This window comes from Girardinichthys multiradiatus, chromosome 4, assembly GCF_021462225.1.
Source record: "Girardinichthys multiradiatus isolate DD_20200921_A chromosome 4, DD_fGirMul_XY1, whole genome shotgun sequence".
Classification (NCBI taxonomy): Eukaryota; Metazoa; Chordata; class Actinopteri; order Cyprinodontiformes; family Goodeidae; genus Girardinichthys; species Girardinichthys multiradiatus.
Genome location: NC_061797.1, coordinates 13605722 through 13624777, shown reverse-complemented (window position 1 = coordinate 13624777; position 19056 = coordinate 13605722). Strand labels below are relative to the sequence as shown.

General features: G+C 38.4%; 1 long non-coding RNA gene across 2 annotated transcripts; it reads left to right on the top strand.

Annotated features, from left to right (window-relative positions):
* Positions 1-14996: 14996 nt before the first annotated feature.
* LOC124866457 lies at positions 14997-16247 on the top strand. 2 transcript variants are annotated; one of them, XR_007037825.1, is made up of 3 exons: positions 14997-15051; positions 15599-16133; positions 16209-16247. It is a non-coding gene; the product is annotated as an uncharacterized LOC124866457 (long non-coding RNA). The 2 variants fall into 2 exon arrangements; XR_007037824.1 differs by having other exon boundaries at positions 15006-15717; positions 15807-16133.
* Positions 16248-19056: the final 2809 nt, after the last annotated feature.

The following is a 19056-nucleotide window of genomic DNA, read 5'->3' as shown; positions in this document are numbered from 1 at the left end:
TCAGTTTAAAACTAAGGATGTGGAAAAAATTGCTTTCTCTTTTGTGTATGTCTCTGCTGTGCAAAGCTGTGTGCTGACTGTGGCGCTGGTTGGTAGCGCAGCCTTGATAGTTCGGCCCAATGCAGGAGATTTATTTGCACATCATTGAATGGTACAGGCTGAATCTCAGTGGGCTGAGCGACCTACTTTCACCACTCTCAAAGTGTGTGTAACTACCGTGCGTTGCACATCGCATAGTACTTGGCTGTTATCAAGATTTGCTCACCAAGACACATCCAGCTTTTTGTTGCTAAAGGATGAAAGAGAGGCAAGGCCTACATTAACATCATGTTCTGAAGAGCATCAACAACATCCTTAAAAATAATTAGCTTTATATTTTAAATTGGCTATCACAGAGTATTAGATTTACTATGAATAAGCTTTATTTGTAAAACAGACTGGGCTCACCAATAATTAATTTTCAAGTTTCAGGACAACAGGAAGCAGATGCACGATGCTATTAGCTATTAGGTGCAATATTTTTGCAAACCTGAGTTTGAGTGTGCTTCCAGTTCACAAAATATATGAAAAGGCAGATCTGTGCTGATACATTTTAATAACATTTAAATGGGGGTTCACGCACGCTTTTAAGGGAAAAATCTGTCCACATTTATGTGGAATTATGTGAATCAAAGCTACAGCAAATTAATCCCAATTTTGCAAATGTCAAACTGTTTGCATTACGAAAGTTGTGCCAAAATATGGGTTAATAAAAACTGGTGCTAATTTCGATGCAGAAGAAGAAAAAAACCCAGATTTTCTGCATGAGGCATTACAAAAAAAACAGGACAGGTAATTTAAAATCATATTGTCGCTTTGTAAAATTCAGAATAAAAACTTGATAACTGTAGATCTTTATAACAGATGGTTTATATGCTAAATTCATTAAATTATTTCCAGATAAATTAACTTCATAAAAAAGATTTGTCTGTATTGTGCCACATGCGTGAGGTGAATTTGATTGCTGCGGTAAGGGTGAGATGAGGAACCAAAGTGGGGAAAAGGTGGTGGAAGGTAGGATGAGGCACTGCTAGCAAACAGCAATAGAAATGAAACCGCCTAATTCATTTCTTATTAAATGTATTTAAATGGGCAAGTGTTCTTTTTTCATTCGGGCTCATTTTTAAAATGATTTGTCGAAAAAAATCTGCATAATGCATAATTTTACAATCTAATAAATTTTTTTCCTTCAAACAATGCTTTTTATCTTCAAAGGAATCAGTTAAGGGGATGTATCATTACACTAATTTGGGAACACCATTGCACCGTTATCATCCAGAGAATGTTGTTCTTAAGGTTTTGAGGAATGCCTCCTCATGACAGGTCCCTGGTCCCTGGTCCCTGCATTTTATCCTTTACTTGCTATCGACATGTCGACATATTATTAGTACGTAGTAAGTACGTAGTAAGCATTCATTAACTTTAGGAATTTTTACATGCTTAAATGTCAGGGTTAGTCATTAAAGTTGTTCTCCTTTTCAGAAAAAGTTGTTTTTGTTTAATCCAATATATTTAAATTGTTAAATCAAATATTAAAAAATATATTCAATTTGTGGAAAAAAATGAATTGCGACAATAATTAATTTTCAAGGAATTTCAACACCAGGAAATGTAAAAAAAAAAAACGTATCTACCAATACATGGCTGTACACCTAATCTAACAGGCAAACGAAACGTGTTACTTGGAGATCCAGCCGAACCTTGACTCTGGAGGAGCTGCAGAGAAATTTACAGTAGCTAATTGCTCTCAACTGCTGCCTTTGATGGACAACATTGCTCATGCATGTATTTACTGCAATGTGCTCCTTGAATCAAGTGCAGAAATACAGTAAAGAATAAGAGGAAAATAGTTGCAAAAAATGGAAAGGAATACACTGCTCAGTAAATTTTCCCAGTTCTTTTCTGTTTTTTTTCCTGGTCATGATTATGTTTTCCAGGTGGTGCTTTAGTTCATTCCTTAAGGTTTAGTTTCTTCTGTTACATTTGCAATATTTTCCTGTGTGGTTAGATTGTGTCTAGTCATGTTACCATTCCCTGCTACCGTCAGACCATAATCAGCTTACTTCGGTCAACCTGCTCCATTAATATGCTTCTGTTCTGTTTACTCCTTGCAGCAGTATACTGTTTGTTCACGCCAAGACAAGCTTGTCCATGTCCTTGACTGTTTGCCATGCCATGTCCATGCCTGACTTTGTAAGTTTTTCTTTTATTATTAAACATTTCACCTCTCCACACTGCCTTTTTCAGCTGTCTGCAATTTGGGTCCAACTCCAAGAGGGCTTTTTAACACTATAATTCTCTTTCTGTTGTAATTTGAAAAGTTGGAAAGGTTGCAGATATACAGTAGCTCACAAAGTGAGTACACTCCTCACATTTTGTAAATATTTTATATCTTTACTTGAAACAACAATGAAGACATTACAAATTGATACAATGTAAAGTAGTCAGTACACAACGTGTATGACAGTGTTAATTTGCTGTCCCCTCAAGATAACACAACACACAGCTGGTAATGTCCAAACAGCTGGCAACAAAAGTGAGTACACCCCTAAAACAAAATGTTAAATGTTGCCCAAATTGTGAATGTTTTGTGTGGCTTACATTATTTTCCTGCAAAGCCTTAACTCTCTTGGGCATGAAGTTCACTAGAGCTTTACAGATTCCACTGGAATCCTCTTCCTCTCCATGATGACATCACAAAACTGGTTGATGTTGGAGATCTTGTGCTACTTCACCTTCCGTTTGAGGATGCCCCAACGATGCTGAATAGGGTTTAAGTCTGGAGACATGCTTGGCCAGTTCAACATCTTTACCCTCACTTTCTTTAGCAAGGCACCTGCCATGGTCTCATCAGATCACAGGTCAGTAATCCATGTCCTTAGTCTGCTTGACTTGAGCAAACTCAAGACAAGCAGCAGAATGTCCTTAGTCTGCTTGTCTAAGGCTTTTTTACCACAGGTAATTTCATGATATACAAGCCTTTGCAAATCCTGTTTTTAAAAATATAAAAACTTAATGAAAACAAGGAAAAACAACAAAAAGCAGTCCAGGTGGTAAGCAACAGTAGCAGTAAGTGCCAGGGCTGCAGTCCCCCTTAGTTGTATCTAAAGTATGTATAGCAAATTAGTAATTTTTTACAAGCAGCAGTAAATAACTTTATTATTTTTATATGGGCAGATACAACTGTTAAGCAGTAGTAAAGACCAACAAACAAATTGCTGCTAAAACCAAATAAAATTATTTTCCCTGTTTACGCACAAACTAGCATTAACTCTGCAACACAGCTAGCTAGTCCAGGAAGTTAGAAAAGACACAGTTTAAAACTCCCATGGGTCATTTATGTAAATGGAATTATTTAAATGCCAAAAACGAGGAGACACTGACAAGATACGGTATTTGTAAAAAAGAATGGATGGATAAGCTATGCACTCATTTATATTCTGTGTGTTATGCTGTTGTTGTTTTGAATTACAAATTTTGTATAAAATAAAGTATGTTTTTCTTGATAAATAATAAATGATGGAAATATTTTTACAGGAGAAGGGATGGGTTAATACAAGTGTATGCTGTCCACTGGTATCTGTCCACTCCTTTGAGCATATGAATATTTTATAGTAGTAAATATTGCTGATATTTCTTTGAATTACATTTTAAAATGAAATTTTCTGTGACAGCCTAATGTACCATATATTTCTAAATTAAAAAAAAAAAAATTCAATAAAAACAAATGTATTCCGCCCCCTTGAGTCAGTACTTTGTAGAACCACATTTTGTTGCAAAAACATCTGCAGGTCTTTTGAGGGATCAGTTTTGCACATTCTCCTTTGCAAAATAGCTCAAGCTCAGTCTGATTTGATAGAGAGTCTATGTGAAGATAATTATTTAGCTACATATTCTCAATTGGGTTTATATCTTGACTTTGACAGTGCAAATTCTAAACACATTAATATGCTTTAAATAAAAAATAAAAAATCCATTATAGCTATGGCTGTTAGGGTTGGGGTGAACCTTTGTCCAAGTCTTTTTCAGCCTTGTAATTAATTTTCACCCATATTCCTATAAAATCTGGCTTGTGTATTCCAACAGCATGATGCTGCCATCGCCATGTTTCACTATGGATAATATGTTTAGGTTATGTGATGTGTTAACTTTTCCCCACACCCAGTATTTTTGATGTTGGCCAAAAATAGTCAAAAATGGCTTCCTTATGAAACTATGAAATGTATTATGAAATGTTTCTTCTTGCTACTCTTCCAGAAAGACCAGATTTGTAGAGTAATGTCACGTATGCATGAGGAGAACAGGCTAACTCCACATAAAAAGCCAGGGCAAACAGAAATATCTACTACTTATTTATGGGTAATATTTATTTTGCAAATCATTACTATTTAGGCTTTTTCAAATTACATTAGAAATGTTATTATAGATGTTAGAAAGACTCAGCCATCCGGTATTATTCTATTTTATATTTCTTAATTTTTGAGTAAAACCTGGTCATACATGTTGCACAAGACAAAACCCACTTATCATTTACAATAAACACATTGCATGTGCCTTCTTGTTTCTGTACTTATACAAGAATATCCATTGTGAAGCCAGTTTATTATTATAATTTATAAGCAGGTGCATTTCTTAGACTTCAGTAAACAGAACAATTAATGTGTAAACTTTGCATTATGATTTGTGGCTGTTCAGGCTGTAGCAAATCAGCAACGGCCTAATGATTTTAAACAAAGCAGCAAAAGAAATGACTTGAGGGGTGAGTAGTTTATGCATAACCTGTTTATTACTGCAAATCTTTACAGTAAATACCCGTAAGGTGCTTTTAGAGCCACGTTTCTATAAAATGTACTATAGAATTGCAGCATTATCTGCCATATTATTATTATTATTATAGTCATATCATTCACACATGGGGCTCATCTGTGGAGATAGCAGTAGGAATAATGTAGATGCTGATTGCTGTCACTCACCAATCTATATGCGCAATAACATCCATCATCAGGGGTAAGGGGAGACATGATCAGTGTAGTATAGTAATGTACAGTACAGACCAAACGTTTGGACACACCTTCTCATTCAAAGAGTTGTCTTTATTTTCATGACTATGAATATTGTAGCTTCACACTGAAGGCATCAAAACTATGAATTAACACATGTGGAATTATATACTGAAGAAAAAAGTGTGAAACAACTGAAAATACGTCTTATATTCTGGGTTCTTCAAAGTAGCCACCTTTTGCTTAGATTACTGCTCCGCACACTCTTGGCATTCTGTTGATGAGCTTCAAGAGGTAGTCACCTGAAATGGTTTTCACTTCACAGGTGTGCCCTGTCAGGTTTAATAAGTGGGATTTCAAGCCTTATAAATGGGGCTGGGACCATCAGTTGTGTTTTGCAGGAGGTGGATACAGTACACAGCTGATAGTCCTACTGAACAGACTGTTAGAATTTGTATTATGGCAAGAAAAAAGCAGCTAAGTAAAGAAAAACGAGTGGCCATCATTACTTTGAGAAATGAAGATCCGTCAGTCCGAACAATTGGGAAAACTTTGAAAGTGTCCCCAAGTGCAGTCGCAAAAACCATCAAACACTACAAAGAAACTGGCTCACATGAGGACCGCCCCATGAAAGGAAGACCAAGAGTCACCTCTGCTGCGGACAATAAGTTCATCCGAGTCACCAGCCTCAGAAATTGCAGGTTAACAGCAGCTCAGATTAGAGAACAGGTCAATGCCACACAGAGTTCTAGCAGCAGACACATCTCTAGAACAACTGTTAAGAGGAGACTGTGTGAATCAGGCCTTCATGGTAATATAGCTGCTAGGAAACCACTGCTGAGGACAGGCAACAAGCAGAAGAGACTTGTTTGGGCTAAAGAACACAAGGAATGGACATTAGACCAGTGGAAATCTGTGCTTTGGTCTGATGAGTCCAAGTTTGAGATCTTTGGTTCCAACCACTGTGTCTTTGTGCGGCGCAGAAGAGGTGAACGAATGGACCCTACATGCCTGGTTCCCACCGTGAAGCATGGAGGAAGAGGTGTGATGGTGTGGGGGTGCTTTGCTGGTGAAACTGTTGGGGATTTATTCATAATTGAAGGCATACTGAACCAGCATGGCTACCACAGCATTTTGCAGCGGCATGCTATTCCATCCGGTCTGCGTTTAGTTGGACCATCATTTATTTTTTAACAGGACAATGACCCCAAACACACCTCCAGGCTGTGTAAGGGCTATTTGACCAAGAAGGAGAGTGATGGGGTGCTGCTCCAGATGACATGGCCTCCACAGTCACCGGACCTGAACCCAATCGACATGGTTTGGGGTGAGCTGGACCGCAGAGTGAAGGCAAAAGGGCCAACAAGTGCTAAGCATCTCTGGGAACTCCTTCAAGACTGTTGGAAAACCATTTCAGGTGACTACCTCTTGAAGCTCATCAACAGAATGCCAAGAGTGTGCGGAGCAGTAATCTAAGCAAAAGGTGGCTACTTTGAAGAACCTAGAATATAAGACGTATTTTCAGTTGTTTCACACTTTTTTCTTCAGTATATAATTCCACATGTGTTAATTCATAGTTTTGATGCCTTCAGTGTGAAGCTACAATAAACGCTTTGAATGAGAAGGTGTGTCCAAACTTTTGGTCTGTACTGTACATGTACAATATACTATGTACAATATAATAATGTACAATATAATAATGTATACAAAGCAATGCTGTTAGAATAGGTAGTCAGACTGATCTGAGGATGTAATAAAAACAGCAAAGAGGACCTATGTATGGAAGCATTTAGAAGATTTCTGTTTCATTTCAGTTTTAAAGGAGTTTGGTCATCATCTTGTGAGCATCTGGGAAGCCATTAAAACAATAAAGAAAGAGAGGCTGCTTGACTTAAATCAGACTTCTTGGCAGCTTTCTCCTCAGCAGCTCTCATCTGCTGACAGCTTTACCAAGGTTTTTTGCAGGAATAGCCGAAGGTTAACCCTCATTTACTGTTTGTATTGTAAAGGAAATATTGGGCTGCTATCCAGTACACTGAAGAACCCCCCACCCATCCCTGTCCCACCCGGTTTTCCAAAGATTTTGATGGCAAGGATTATCAGACATCCTTTTAGGATCACTTCAAGGTTTATGACCTCGAAAGATTTTTCAATTGAGTTTATTTATATAGCGCCGATTCAGAACACATGTTGTCTGAAGGCACTTCACAAAAGTCAGGTACATACATTCCAATTAATCCTAATCATTGAACAGTGCAGTCAGATTCAGTTTCAAATTGGATAAAACGTTTTTCTATCTAAGGAAACCCAGCAAATTGCATCGAATCAGAGATTTGCAGCATTCCCTCCTCCTAGATGAGCATGTAGAGACAGTGGACAGTCACTGGCGATGACTTTGCAGCAATCCCTCATACTGAGCATGCATGTAGCGACAGTGGAGAGGAAAAACTCCCTTTTAACAGGAAGAAACCTCCAGCAGAACCAGGCTCAGTGTGAGCGGCCATCTGCCACGACCAACTGGGGGTTTGACAGAACAGAGCAGAGAAACAAAGAGAACAAAGAAGCACTGATCCAGGAGTCTTTTCTATGGGAAGGAAAAGTAAATTTTAATGGATGTACCTCCTTTAGTTGTTTCAAGATGTAAGCTGAGCATACACAAATAATAAAAATGCTGCTGTTTACCTATTCCTACTTCTAACTGTAAAGTGAATAGGGGAGTAAGATCTGTTGACATGAGATCTTGAGCAGAAAACATCACATTTCTAATCAAAGTATAGTCTCTCTGCCAAAATTCTATCTAGGTGCTGCAAGTGCCTTCATCTGCTGATATGCAATCCATTAAAGGCAAATGCCTTAATACTGACACACTGTTTTATTAATGTTTATGCCTTTTTAAGCAAGAAAGGAAACACTCTCTTGTAGTGACCAGCTTGGCTAATAAAAGCTGCCGGGCAATAAGCAGATTTTCCAGTGGTCATTAGGAGAGAAGTGGAATACACCCTGAATAGGTCACCAGTCCTTCAGAGAGACAAACAGGAAAAAACAACCGATTATGAGCGACCAAATAGACTAACATTTATGTTTTTGGACTGTGGTTGGAAGCTGGAGTGCATTTCAGGTCAAGATTTTAACCCAAGACTTTGTTGCTGCAATGCAACTGTGCCAAGGAGTAGGCAGAAAAGCAGAATACATAAAGAGCATAGAACAGGTGATAATGTGAGACTGATAGGCAATAAGGATGGATGAAGCTGGCTGCAATGGCAGAGAGAAAACAAAACATCAGTGGAACTAAACAAAAATCCAAGGACACAATCTAACCACAGACAAATCTTAAAGCAAAATCAACAGAACATAAAATGCACCATAAACAGAAGAAGTAAGAAACAAAACTTAAAGGACTGAACTAAAGCACCACCTGGAAATCATAATTGTAGATAAGGCCAAACAACAGCAACTATGAGATGTTGAAAAACAAACCCAAACGAAAAAAATAAAACCCAAACACCTAAAAATCAGAACAGAGATTGTTTTTCTGTGTACAAACAGATTATTTAAAACGCATAAGAAAACTGAATCTTAATTTCTACATGAAAGAGTCAATTTCACAATCTGATGTCTCCTGATCTTCACAGAAGGTGCTGCCAATCCAAGGCAAACAGAATGCTTGTGCCAGGAGACCATGAGGAACCCAGCACAACCTTAGAGCGCTCAGCTGACCTATGAGTTCCACACTCTGTATGAGCTGATGTCATTATGCAGGTGGGCAGCAAAGCAGCAGCAGCAGTGGGTCTCAAGCAGCTCCATAAAGGTTATAAGAGACAACTGGGCAACCAATTCATATGCAGCCATAAGGAGACACTGAGGATAAATGAGGTTTTAACTGCCATGTTGTTGATACAGTCCCTCCGAAGAAGTTGGGGTTGCTTCTGGAGAACTGGTCAGCAGAATTCAGAACAAAGCAAACGTTTTCTGTGAACAAGCTTCACTTTCTCCTGCACAAGTTTCAGATATATAAAAGTAGCTCGAGCCTTTCAACAGCTATCAGCCAATCCTCAAGATGTGGATTCTTTCCCTCACTCTTCTATCCTAACTTATGCCAAAGGACTTTTCTCAGGGTCTCTGGGGAGGGAGGAAAATCAGTATCAGGATTGAATCACCTATTCTGTATTTCCAGGCTCTGTTATGCAAGCAAATTTTCTCTCCAATGTGTGTATTTATTGGGTGCAGAGCATGTACCTGAGCATGCTTTCTGACTTGAAAGAGATTACCAAAGATATCTTTAATGGTTTGTCAAAAGAAACTTTCAATTTAGTAATAATTCCTAAATAACAGCAATTTATACGTGTTATACTGAATGTCAAGAACTGGGAAGTACAGCATTATACTGGTGAGGAGATTTATTTGAAGATTTAGTATTTTGTACTTTTTAAAGAAAAGGAAAAAATGGAAACATGAATATTATATTATTTGGTCTCTCTAAATTGCCTTTGGTTGTGATTGAGTGTTTGCATTGTTGCTTGTCTCTGTATTGCCCTGTCGCGACTGCTAGAGATAGCACCCGTAATGTAAATTACAACCAGAGCAAAAAGCTTGCCTTTTTCAAGATTGGGCAAAATAAAACTACCATCAGCTGAAAACTAACCTTGTACACTGCAGGTCGGGGATATCACAAAAGGTAGACTTCATTTCCTAGGAGTGCCAGTCATTTTTATAAATATTTTTGTAATCAAACATATTGTCTAAATCATGTTTAAAATCATGTTGTTGCATTTTAGAATTCACAGTACAAGTAAACATGTGCATGTGCAACTGAGTTAAGCTTTTGAAAGTGTGAGAAATACAACATTTAAAGTTTACAAAACAATTTTTAGATTTATTCATGCCCAAAAATTGGCAATGCACAGCCAAACCAGGACAGCTCGTGGCATTTGATTATGACATTGTTTTTTTGTCTTCAGTTTTCTGAAGACATATCAACAGTGGTGTGCACAATTAAACTTGACCTCTTCTAGGTACCTGCTATCAATCTCTCCTATTTTAAGATATTTTGTTAGTGTGCAGTAGTAGTAGCCTTAACTGAATACCATCAATTTCTCAAATGACATTTTAATGTTACCATCACTTCGCCCTGTGAAACAATCAAAGCAGCTGTCTTTTTGGATTTGTTATGTATGGCCCCTCAGTGAGCCTAGGTCTGTTTTAGTCTGCACCACAGGAGCATTTCTAACCTGACGGAAAAGAACAAGTAAACAAATTTGTGAAACCATGGACAGTTATTCACTGGATGGCCTAGCAGTTTAAATATTGAGTGAGTAGTGTATATGAATTAGGTAACACCAGGTGCAAACTGGACAGTATTGTAGGATGGCATAAGCACTCCTACTAGTACATAAGGCCCTTTAACCCTTCTACTGCCTCAACATAAAAAACACTGTTTTTTGCTGTTAAACAGATTCAAAATTATTGTAAGTGGAGTTTGATTATTTGAATATAGAACAGGGCTAAACACTAAAAGACAGGGCCAGGTATCATCTATAGAAGGAGAACATGAAGTTATTGACAAACAGCACAGTTCCGTCTGAGGTAAGGGTAGCCCAGATCGTGATGCTACTACCACAATGTTTCCCTGTGGGTATGGTGTGTAATGTCAGTAGGATAGTTTTAGGACAGCTGAAGTGTTTTTCAGGCTAATTAAATTCAGTACAGTTGTACACTAGGCATGTACCAAATTTGACTTAATGTTGAAACTGGATCAAAACGTGCCTCAAACAAAGTATTTGTGTAAAGGTGTGCACACTTCTGCGGCCCACAAAGAATATTCATAAAAATAGATTTGAAACTGATGGACAACAGAGAAATTCCTTGTAAAATTTGCATGGAAAACTATTGTAAATACACACCATGGTGTAGCACATTGATTGCATCCATTTGTTTGTGTCTACTTGTTTCACATATTCTTGTTATTGTGGTTGGATATAGACAATTTGAGGAGAGAGAGAAATGAGTAGCCGGGGATGCAGTAATGCCTCATGTCCATTCAGATAACCACAGACACTTAAGCAGTTTTGTGGGAAGCGATGAAAACACTCTCACTGACCATCTGCCTCAGTGCTATCCTCAATCCTCTGCAGTCTGGATGGAAACAGAGGCAGATTGTTGGTGCCCAATGTTCAAACTGAAACATAGCTAGCTTCCAAGTAGGAAGTACATCTGTACCCAGTTGCTAATGGTCAGAGAGGGAGTTGTTGCCACAAGGAAGTTGTTTATCTTGAATTTTTAACTGTCGCTGATGATATTTGCAAGTATGGGAGCCTGACTGAATCCCAAATGCCATGTCACAGAGATACACACACACATACATGTAGTGTTTTCATATCCTTATAGGGACCTTCCATTGACTTCCATTCATTACTATAGCCTAACCCTGACCCTTACCCTAAACCTAACATAAACTCAACACCTCCTAAACCTAAACATTAACCCACATAACCAATTTCCCCTTGTGTGGAACAGGCAGAATGTACACACTATGGTGAAACCAGTAGTAACATCTATAGAATGAAAAGCAGAGTGCACATAGTTACTGGCAGTAGTCGCTCCATGGCTTTGTCTATGAGATAGACAAGGATAATCATAGAAAACGTGAGCAGAAGGAGTTTGTAAGGTGGAGAGTTCAAGGTTTACTTTATACTCTACTGTAATTTGCTAGCAAGTATTTTAACAAAAACTGTAAAGTGATATGTCTGCTCATCTTCATATGTCTGCTCACCTCAAATACAGTTGACTGGAGAGGTTTTAAAAGCTCACTCCCTATTTAAACCATGAGCTGTGATCCAAGACACTCATTTACTTCTCACCCAGGCTTTAGGCTGGTCAGGAGGCCCCACTGTCAGAATGCACAGAGAGCAATCCGGCTGAGGTTCAGCACTGTAATTACATATGAGCAGATGGCCCTGCTGGAAGACTTTTTTTTCCTCAGTCCCTCCTCCTTTCAGAGCTTGTACCTGCAGCGCATTGAGCTCTCACTGCCCTTTGTTACATACAGATTATTGTCCGCAGTACAAGGGAGGGGGGCTGAATTCACAGTTGAAGACAAAAAAGCTCCATCAAGTGAGTGTGCCTGTAAAAATTATGTGGACAGAAAACATGAAAAGGTGCTTTTGTTATTGTTTATTTTTACCTGGTTTATATTAACTCTGCATTCTCTGACTATATGCAAAAGAAAGAAAAAAACCTGTACAACATGGTACCGACAACTCACATAGCCTTTCTGTGGACTCCCATGAGGTAAAGTTAAAGGGCGAGCCTTGTCCTTTGTTCTCTCTTTGAAATTGTGCTGGTGATTTACGAGTAAAGAATACAAATAATGCATTGCTTGTGTTTTGTTGTGTTTTAGAGGGCCAGTGCAGACCGAGGCAGACACATTCATCACTCTGATGATTTGTCAGGCCTAGACTTTGTTCAGGAAGACAAAAGAATTAAAAAAAACATGTTATTTATTAAACTTTTGAAATATTTAAAATTTAAATAAACCTTGTGGCAAAAAAGTACTTGGGTTGCCCCATAAATTATTTAGGGGCCCTTCAGCTTTGGAGAGGGAAAGGTAGATAACTGCAAGCATATCCTGTTCAAAGTCCTCAAACGTGCAGGAGTCAAAGCCATGACATTTCAGAGTGCTCTTGATATAGACAGGACAGCTGAATGATTTAAAATGTAAAGATTTGTCACATCAAATGTGCTTGCTACCAAACAACTTGGTGTCTCGATTCTAGATCCAAGCACTTTCTTTTTATACAAAAAAGCACAAAATATATTTGTCAACTGAAAGCGACTCCCCGATGACTGCATTGTAAAAAAAACATGTTTTATTTTACCCTCCTTAGCCATCATGTCTTCTTGTTATAAAGCTGTCAGCCAGCAGAAGCAATTACGGCATAGTTTGAGCCAACCGCATGATGGCTGCTCAGTGTCATGGTTCACTTCAGCATGACAACTATTAGGGTCCAGTCAGCAGAGCTTTTCTCCTGCATGCTCTTATAGAAGTCACATCAGCAACCCCTCGGCGAGTCCAATGACCATAAGATTTCACATGTCTGCTACCGTGGTGGGCTGTTACTTAGTGCCCAACAAGTTAACGGGTGACATCTGTGTTAATGGTTCACTCTTACCTTGGTGACTACAGATTTATTTTTTGTTCAGTGAGAATAATTGAGGGAAAGGGAGTTCCATTTACACCTAGATTGGTGAGGGCAAAGAAAGAAACGCCAAAGTCTATGCACCCATGTGACACACAAAACAACAATTTTGTACAACTAGAGCCTGAGGTTTTTGCAAAATAGCTTGAGCTCAGTCAGGCTGGAATTAGAGTGTATGTGAATACCAATTCTCAAGCCTTTCCACAAATTTTTAGTTGAATTAAGATCTGGATTCTGACTGGGCCGCTGTAGCTCTGGTTGTACCTTTAGTGTGGTGGTTTTGCCCAGAGCCGTGCAGAGATCACTAACAGGGCAGCTGCTGACAGCAAAAAAAGGGCACATTTAACTGGATTCTAGGACGGAATATTAGCAAGAGTCTCACCCAGTTTTTACAGTTCATTGTTCTATGATGTACTTCAAATAGTAAGTATAGAAATATACTATTTAATCAAATCTAGGGAAAACTATAATACAGAACACAATTTATATGTGTATTGCATATTTAATTGTGATCAGAATGTTACTTTGCAGGTTGTCATTAGTATTGAGATATTTAAACCCGCATATGAGCAGAATATGTAAATTACAGGGCTAGACCACCGAACGTACTTAGTTTTTTACACGGTTAAACTGAATAAACAGAGGGGCACAATACAATCTTTTAGTGTACTGTAATAAAGGACCTAATAATAAATAAAACAGCCTGCATGTTCTGTATTTACATTGGAGGTGCACAGGTGCATCAAACCTTCACATAGAAGTGCAGACAATAAAATGAAAATGAGTTGTTGACACATGTGACCTTAGTGTTAATGCCACCATGAGAAAACATAAAGCCTATTGACACTTCTGACTGACCACCAAACTTTAGGTTGAACCTCTTATATTTATGTTTCTTTTGTGATTACTTATATACATTTTCTTCTTTCCTTCTCCTTTTTCTTCTCTCTCTTTGTCCTCATTGTCTCATCCTCCCTGTGTTGACTGTAGCTCAGTGTCTCTTGTTATTTCTATCTCCATCTCATCTGCTCTGTCAGTTCTGGCAGCAATAAATTAGCTATCAATTGATCAACATTTAACTGAAGTACATCCTAATATCAAAAATAAGTCTTAAACTGGTTGCTTGTAAAATTCAACATAAGTGCACTACCAAACAGCTATTTGTTCTTACCTATTGTATTCTTTCTAACCCAGTTGGTTAACAATCCATTACCTTAGGCAGCTTCAAGCAGCTCCTTCCTTGTTTGTTTCAGACGTCTTTCTTTACAAGGCATATTTGAACTAAAACAAACCTGCTATGATGACAATCTAAAAAATATTTTAAAATGCACTTTTTTTTCCCTTTTTGTATTAAACAAAAATAATTTTTTAGTCAATAGCTCAGCATAACAAAGGTTATTTCAATCTGAAAAGACTCACAAAGAGAGGGATAGCAATTAGAAAAGTTTTAATGATGAGAAATTACATGGTTATTTCTTTGCTGCTCGGACCTGGGAGGAAGACATGAATGCTGAGAATGACATGAGCTAAGATGATCATTTGTAAGGCTTAGATTTAGAGATGTCTTCCCCCTGATCCGACACTGGTGGTGGATTGGCGGCCAGGGAGCAAGGAAGCCAGGAGTAGATGTGAAGGAAGATGGTGGAGGTGGGGTGGAGGAGGGATGAGCTCAGCTGACAAGCGAGGAGGAACACGGTAGAAGCTCCTTTAAAAGCAAGGCGTCGGAAGGTGATTGGATGGAGAATCAGATGGACAGGATGCTGATTGGAAGGCCGGGAGACGCACAGAAGAGTCATTGGAAGGTGGAGGCAGTGAAGGTGAGTCTTTCATTCTGAATTTTTGTCAAAACTCCATTTTAGAGAAAATTACACATTGAGAACCTCAGAAGGGTGTATTATAAGGTTTTTGTTTAGCCTATAAAACTGAAACATAAAAAACCCACAATATTAGTTGAGGAGAAAAATGGTGACAGAAATGAGATATAATCTACATAATGATTTGGTAAAGAGAAGAGCCGGTCTCTGTTCAGACTGCTCCTCCGTTGGTGATGAAGCAGAAACAATACAAACTTGTGATAAAAGTACAAGTACTCATATCTTATAATTGCACTCACTTACCGGTTTATTGACCAACAACTGTCGTGCAGTCAGGACCAAAAGCAACATTATTGGGCTCCACGGTCTGCTTTTCTATCTCACTGTTCGAGGGGCAGTTATTGTGTGCGTCACAGAAACAAAAGGTCAAAGGTAACGGGGTGAGTGGGGGGTGTTGTCATGTCATCTCTCTTATGAAATAACACTTTTCGGGGTCTGTGAGTGTACTGTGTGTTTGTGTTGCCTCCTATTTACTCTGCTTGGTCATTAGTTGGTGTTGAAGCTCACAGAGGAAGAGGGTACAGGTGCTTCGCATTTCACTGATTACCTGAAGGCGTATTTAGACTGGAAGGTGCTAGCACTTCGATGCCTGAGTATTAGCCACCAGTGGTAACAGACTCTCGTCAAACTCTAGCTCTAGTTTTGCTTTCTTGTTTCTTCTTGTGCGCTGAGTAATTTTAGTGTGTCCTCCTTCTCAGATTGTGCCAGATCTGGTTGAGTTCAAGCTGGTCTCCTGAATCTTCTTAAAGAGTGTTTTGTGACTTCTTGGATAAGGAATCAAGTCTCCAGTTATTTCCTCTGGATCAAGTTCAAGCTGGTAGCTTCCTTGCTCTTCGACCACCCGGATCAAATCAAAAGCAAACCCTGTCCAACTCTCACACAGGTGCCTCCAACCTGGGCTCTACACCATCAATCCACTCTCCGTGATCAGAGCTCCTAAGGATATACCCTCACAGAACGTCTCCTGCGTTGTGCTCTCAGACCCCGCATCTCTTATCACTCCGGAGATTCATCTTCCTTCCCCAGTAAGCCTAAGTCTAACCAAGATTACTGAACCGTTGATTTCCTCTGGTCTCACCCTTTTCCCATCTTTTGTACAGTTGGAGAATTACCGGTCCCGGACCCCAGACCCATTTCACTCCTGTGAATAAATCTTTTAAACATACTGCTTTTTCTCCTCAGTGTTATTCTGCATTTGGGTCAGATCTATAACAAACACTATGACACATTAAATAGCAATATTAATACATGTTTTAATTAGGTGTCAGAGGAGGTTGTTTGGGAATAAATAAATATTTTGACCAAAAAGGCACTTTTGGTCAAGGAGCAAAAAGCCTCCAAAAGGTTGTCTTCTATCCATTTCCCTATTCTCTCCAAGAGTTTCCTTGCCCCTGCTGAAGAAAAGCATCTCCACAGCAGTCACCACATTTTACCATGAGGATGGTGTGTTCAGGGTAATGTGCAGTCATACTTTTCCACACACTACATTTTATATGGAGGCAAAAAGGTTCACCTCATCTGACCAGGGCACCTTCTTTTTAGGTTGCTCATCACATGCAATTTACATAATCACATTGAAATTTGCAGTTATAATTGTGGCAAAATATGTAATTGTCATATTTTTGGCTGTAATGAAGACAAAGCTAGGGATCTGATGGTAGAAAGTTTAATGATAAGAGTAACAGAAAACTTACAAAAATGCAGGAGGAGATAAGGACATTAAGCACAGGCAGTGTAATGGAAGGAACCAGCATTGGGCAATGAAACCCAGAATACTTATATACTGTGGCAATGGTGATATTGGATACAGGTTAATCAGGGTAATGTGGAAGAGCAGTGAGAGGAGAGTACTAATCAGGGGAACTAATAAGAGAAAGAGACTAATTAACACAATGAACACAAAATGAGTTGAACAAAAATAAAACTAACACTAACATTGGAGAATAACCTAAATACTAAAACAGAACCTGAGAAGTAAGTAACAAGCTAATCAAAAGAATAACAAAAAAATGACAGGACTTAAAAAGTAGTGAACACAAAAATGAACTGATACGGAAAGCCCTAAACAACAATAAAGTGCTCAGAAATGATCAAAACCCAAACACCCAAGTATCATGACATAAAAGGTTTGAGGGGTATACATTTTTTCGCAATGCACTATTTATGGATGGATGGATGGATGGATGGATGGATGAATGGATGGATGGATGGATGGATGGATATAAATATACGTAAATAGATAGATGACTGATGGATAACTTGTTTGGACAATTATTTATTTGTTTCAATGGTTTTTGTAAAGAAATCTTTGTGCATTAAAGAACAACCTGGCGGCCCCTCCATTGTTTGTCTCCAGTTTGGTCACACAGTGCTGAGGGCTAGCATCCTTTTTTTTAACCACCATTTGTTACAAGTGAGTCAATGTGATTGTGCTGTTTCCTCTGGCATTAACAACACACCCCACGTTTTTCATGGGCAAAACCCCCATACTCAGCTCTCTTTTCCTTACAAAGTGGCATCATTTAGGGTGAACACATAGGATTCCCCACCTTATAAGTCTGGACATTATAAGAGTACTCTGTAAAGCTGGAATCAGTTTAACAATTCTTGATGTCTTTGATTTCTAATAACCATGGTGTTGACTTGTAAACTATTATCAATTTTGTTAAGCTTTTAGGTTTGCAAAAGCTGCCTTACATTGAGATCCATCAGAGCCAGAGATACTGCAAAACTAAGGAAGGCTGTGTGTGAAATCACTCAGTCATTCACTACTCTCTAATATACCTAAATGTTAGAGGGGTGATTGATAACATTAGAACTCCCAGTTTATGGGCTCTTGGTGGTCTCGCATGCTGCCTGCCTGGCATTGCCTACTTGGATTCCTTAGGCACTTTTCTATAGTGAGCAGTAAGTTCAGTTTTTAAACCCTAATTCATCATCATTGACAGTTATTGATTCACACAGTGGTCTCTCTTCTGTTTACAAAAAAAAAAGCCTCAGTCAAAAAGTTTGTACGCACCTTCTTATTCAAAATGAATGAACATAAACTTTGTACTAGTAATGTATTCAAGTCATTAACTTCTTGTTCCTGATGTGATTGAAGACATTGGCCTTAATTGCACATGATTCATCACACTCAAATTGACATTAAATATCTTCACCAACTTTAACAACAATAAATCTACCTGAAATGTTTTCAAGTAGCAAAATAAGAAATTAAAGCTATATTTCTTTCCTTTCACTCAATTAAGTCAGGCTTCCTTCTGGGTGAAAACAGATTCTGTAGCGGGGCTGACTAAGTATCAAAAATACAGTGGCACTCTGAAATGTACATACACCGACAAACTGTGATGTAATAATGACAACTATGCAGCTTGAGCTTTTAAAAATCATTTCACAGCAATGTGATCTTTATAGCAGAGTATATACTTGTCAACACTAAAATGCACAGTTCCCACACTGCTTATACATTTATATTTAGAGAGAGTACATATTTCTATGTATCATAACATGTGGAATATTCTCAGCTTTAATTTGAGCTATATTTTATAAAAATTGGATAAGAAATATGGGCGAAACGACAGATGCATGTTCATCCCACATCAGAACCACATGATTTTATTGACATGATATGGCGCCTGCATGCGCACGTCACTATTTTTAGCGGCTAATAGGCGATTTCCAGTTCAGTAATATATATTTAATGCAACCAGATGTGTTCAAGCTTCAACTATTTTGATGTTAATCTGTGGTGGAGCTGAAAACATTTCAGATAGTCCTCCATCACCAGGACCATTGGTAGCAAAATAGACCATTACCATAAATCCATTGCCTCCATGTTTGGTGCTGTTTTTTGTTTTTAATACCTCGCCCACTCCTCCAAACATACTTCTTTTCATTGTGACCAAATAGCTCAGTATTTGTGTCCTATGACCCATGTTGATGTTA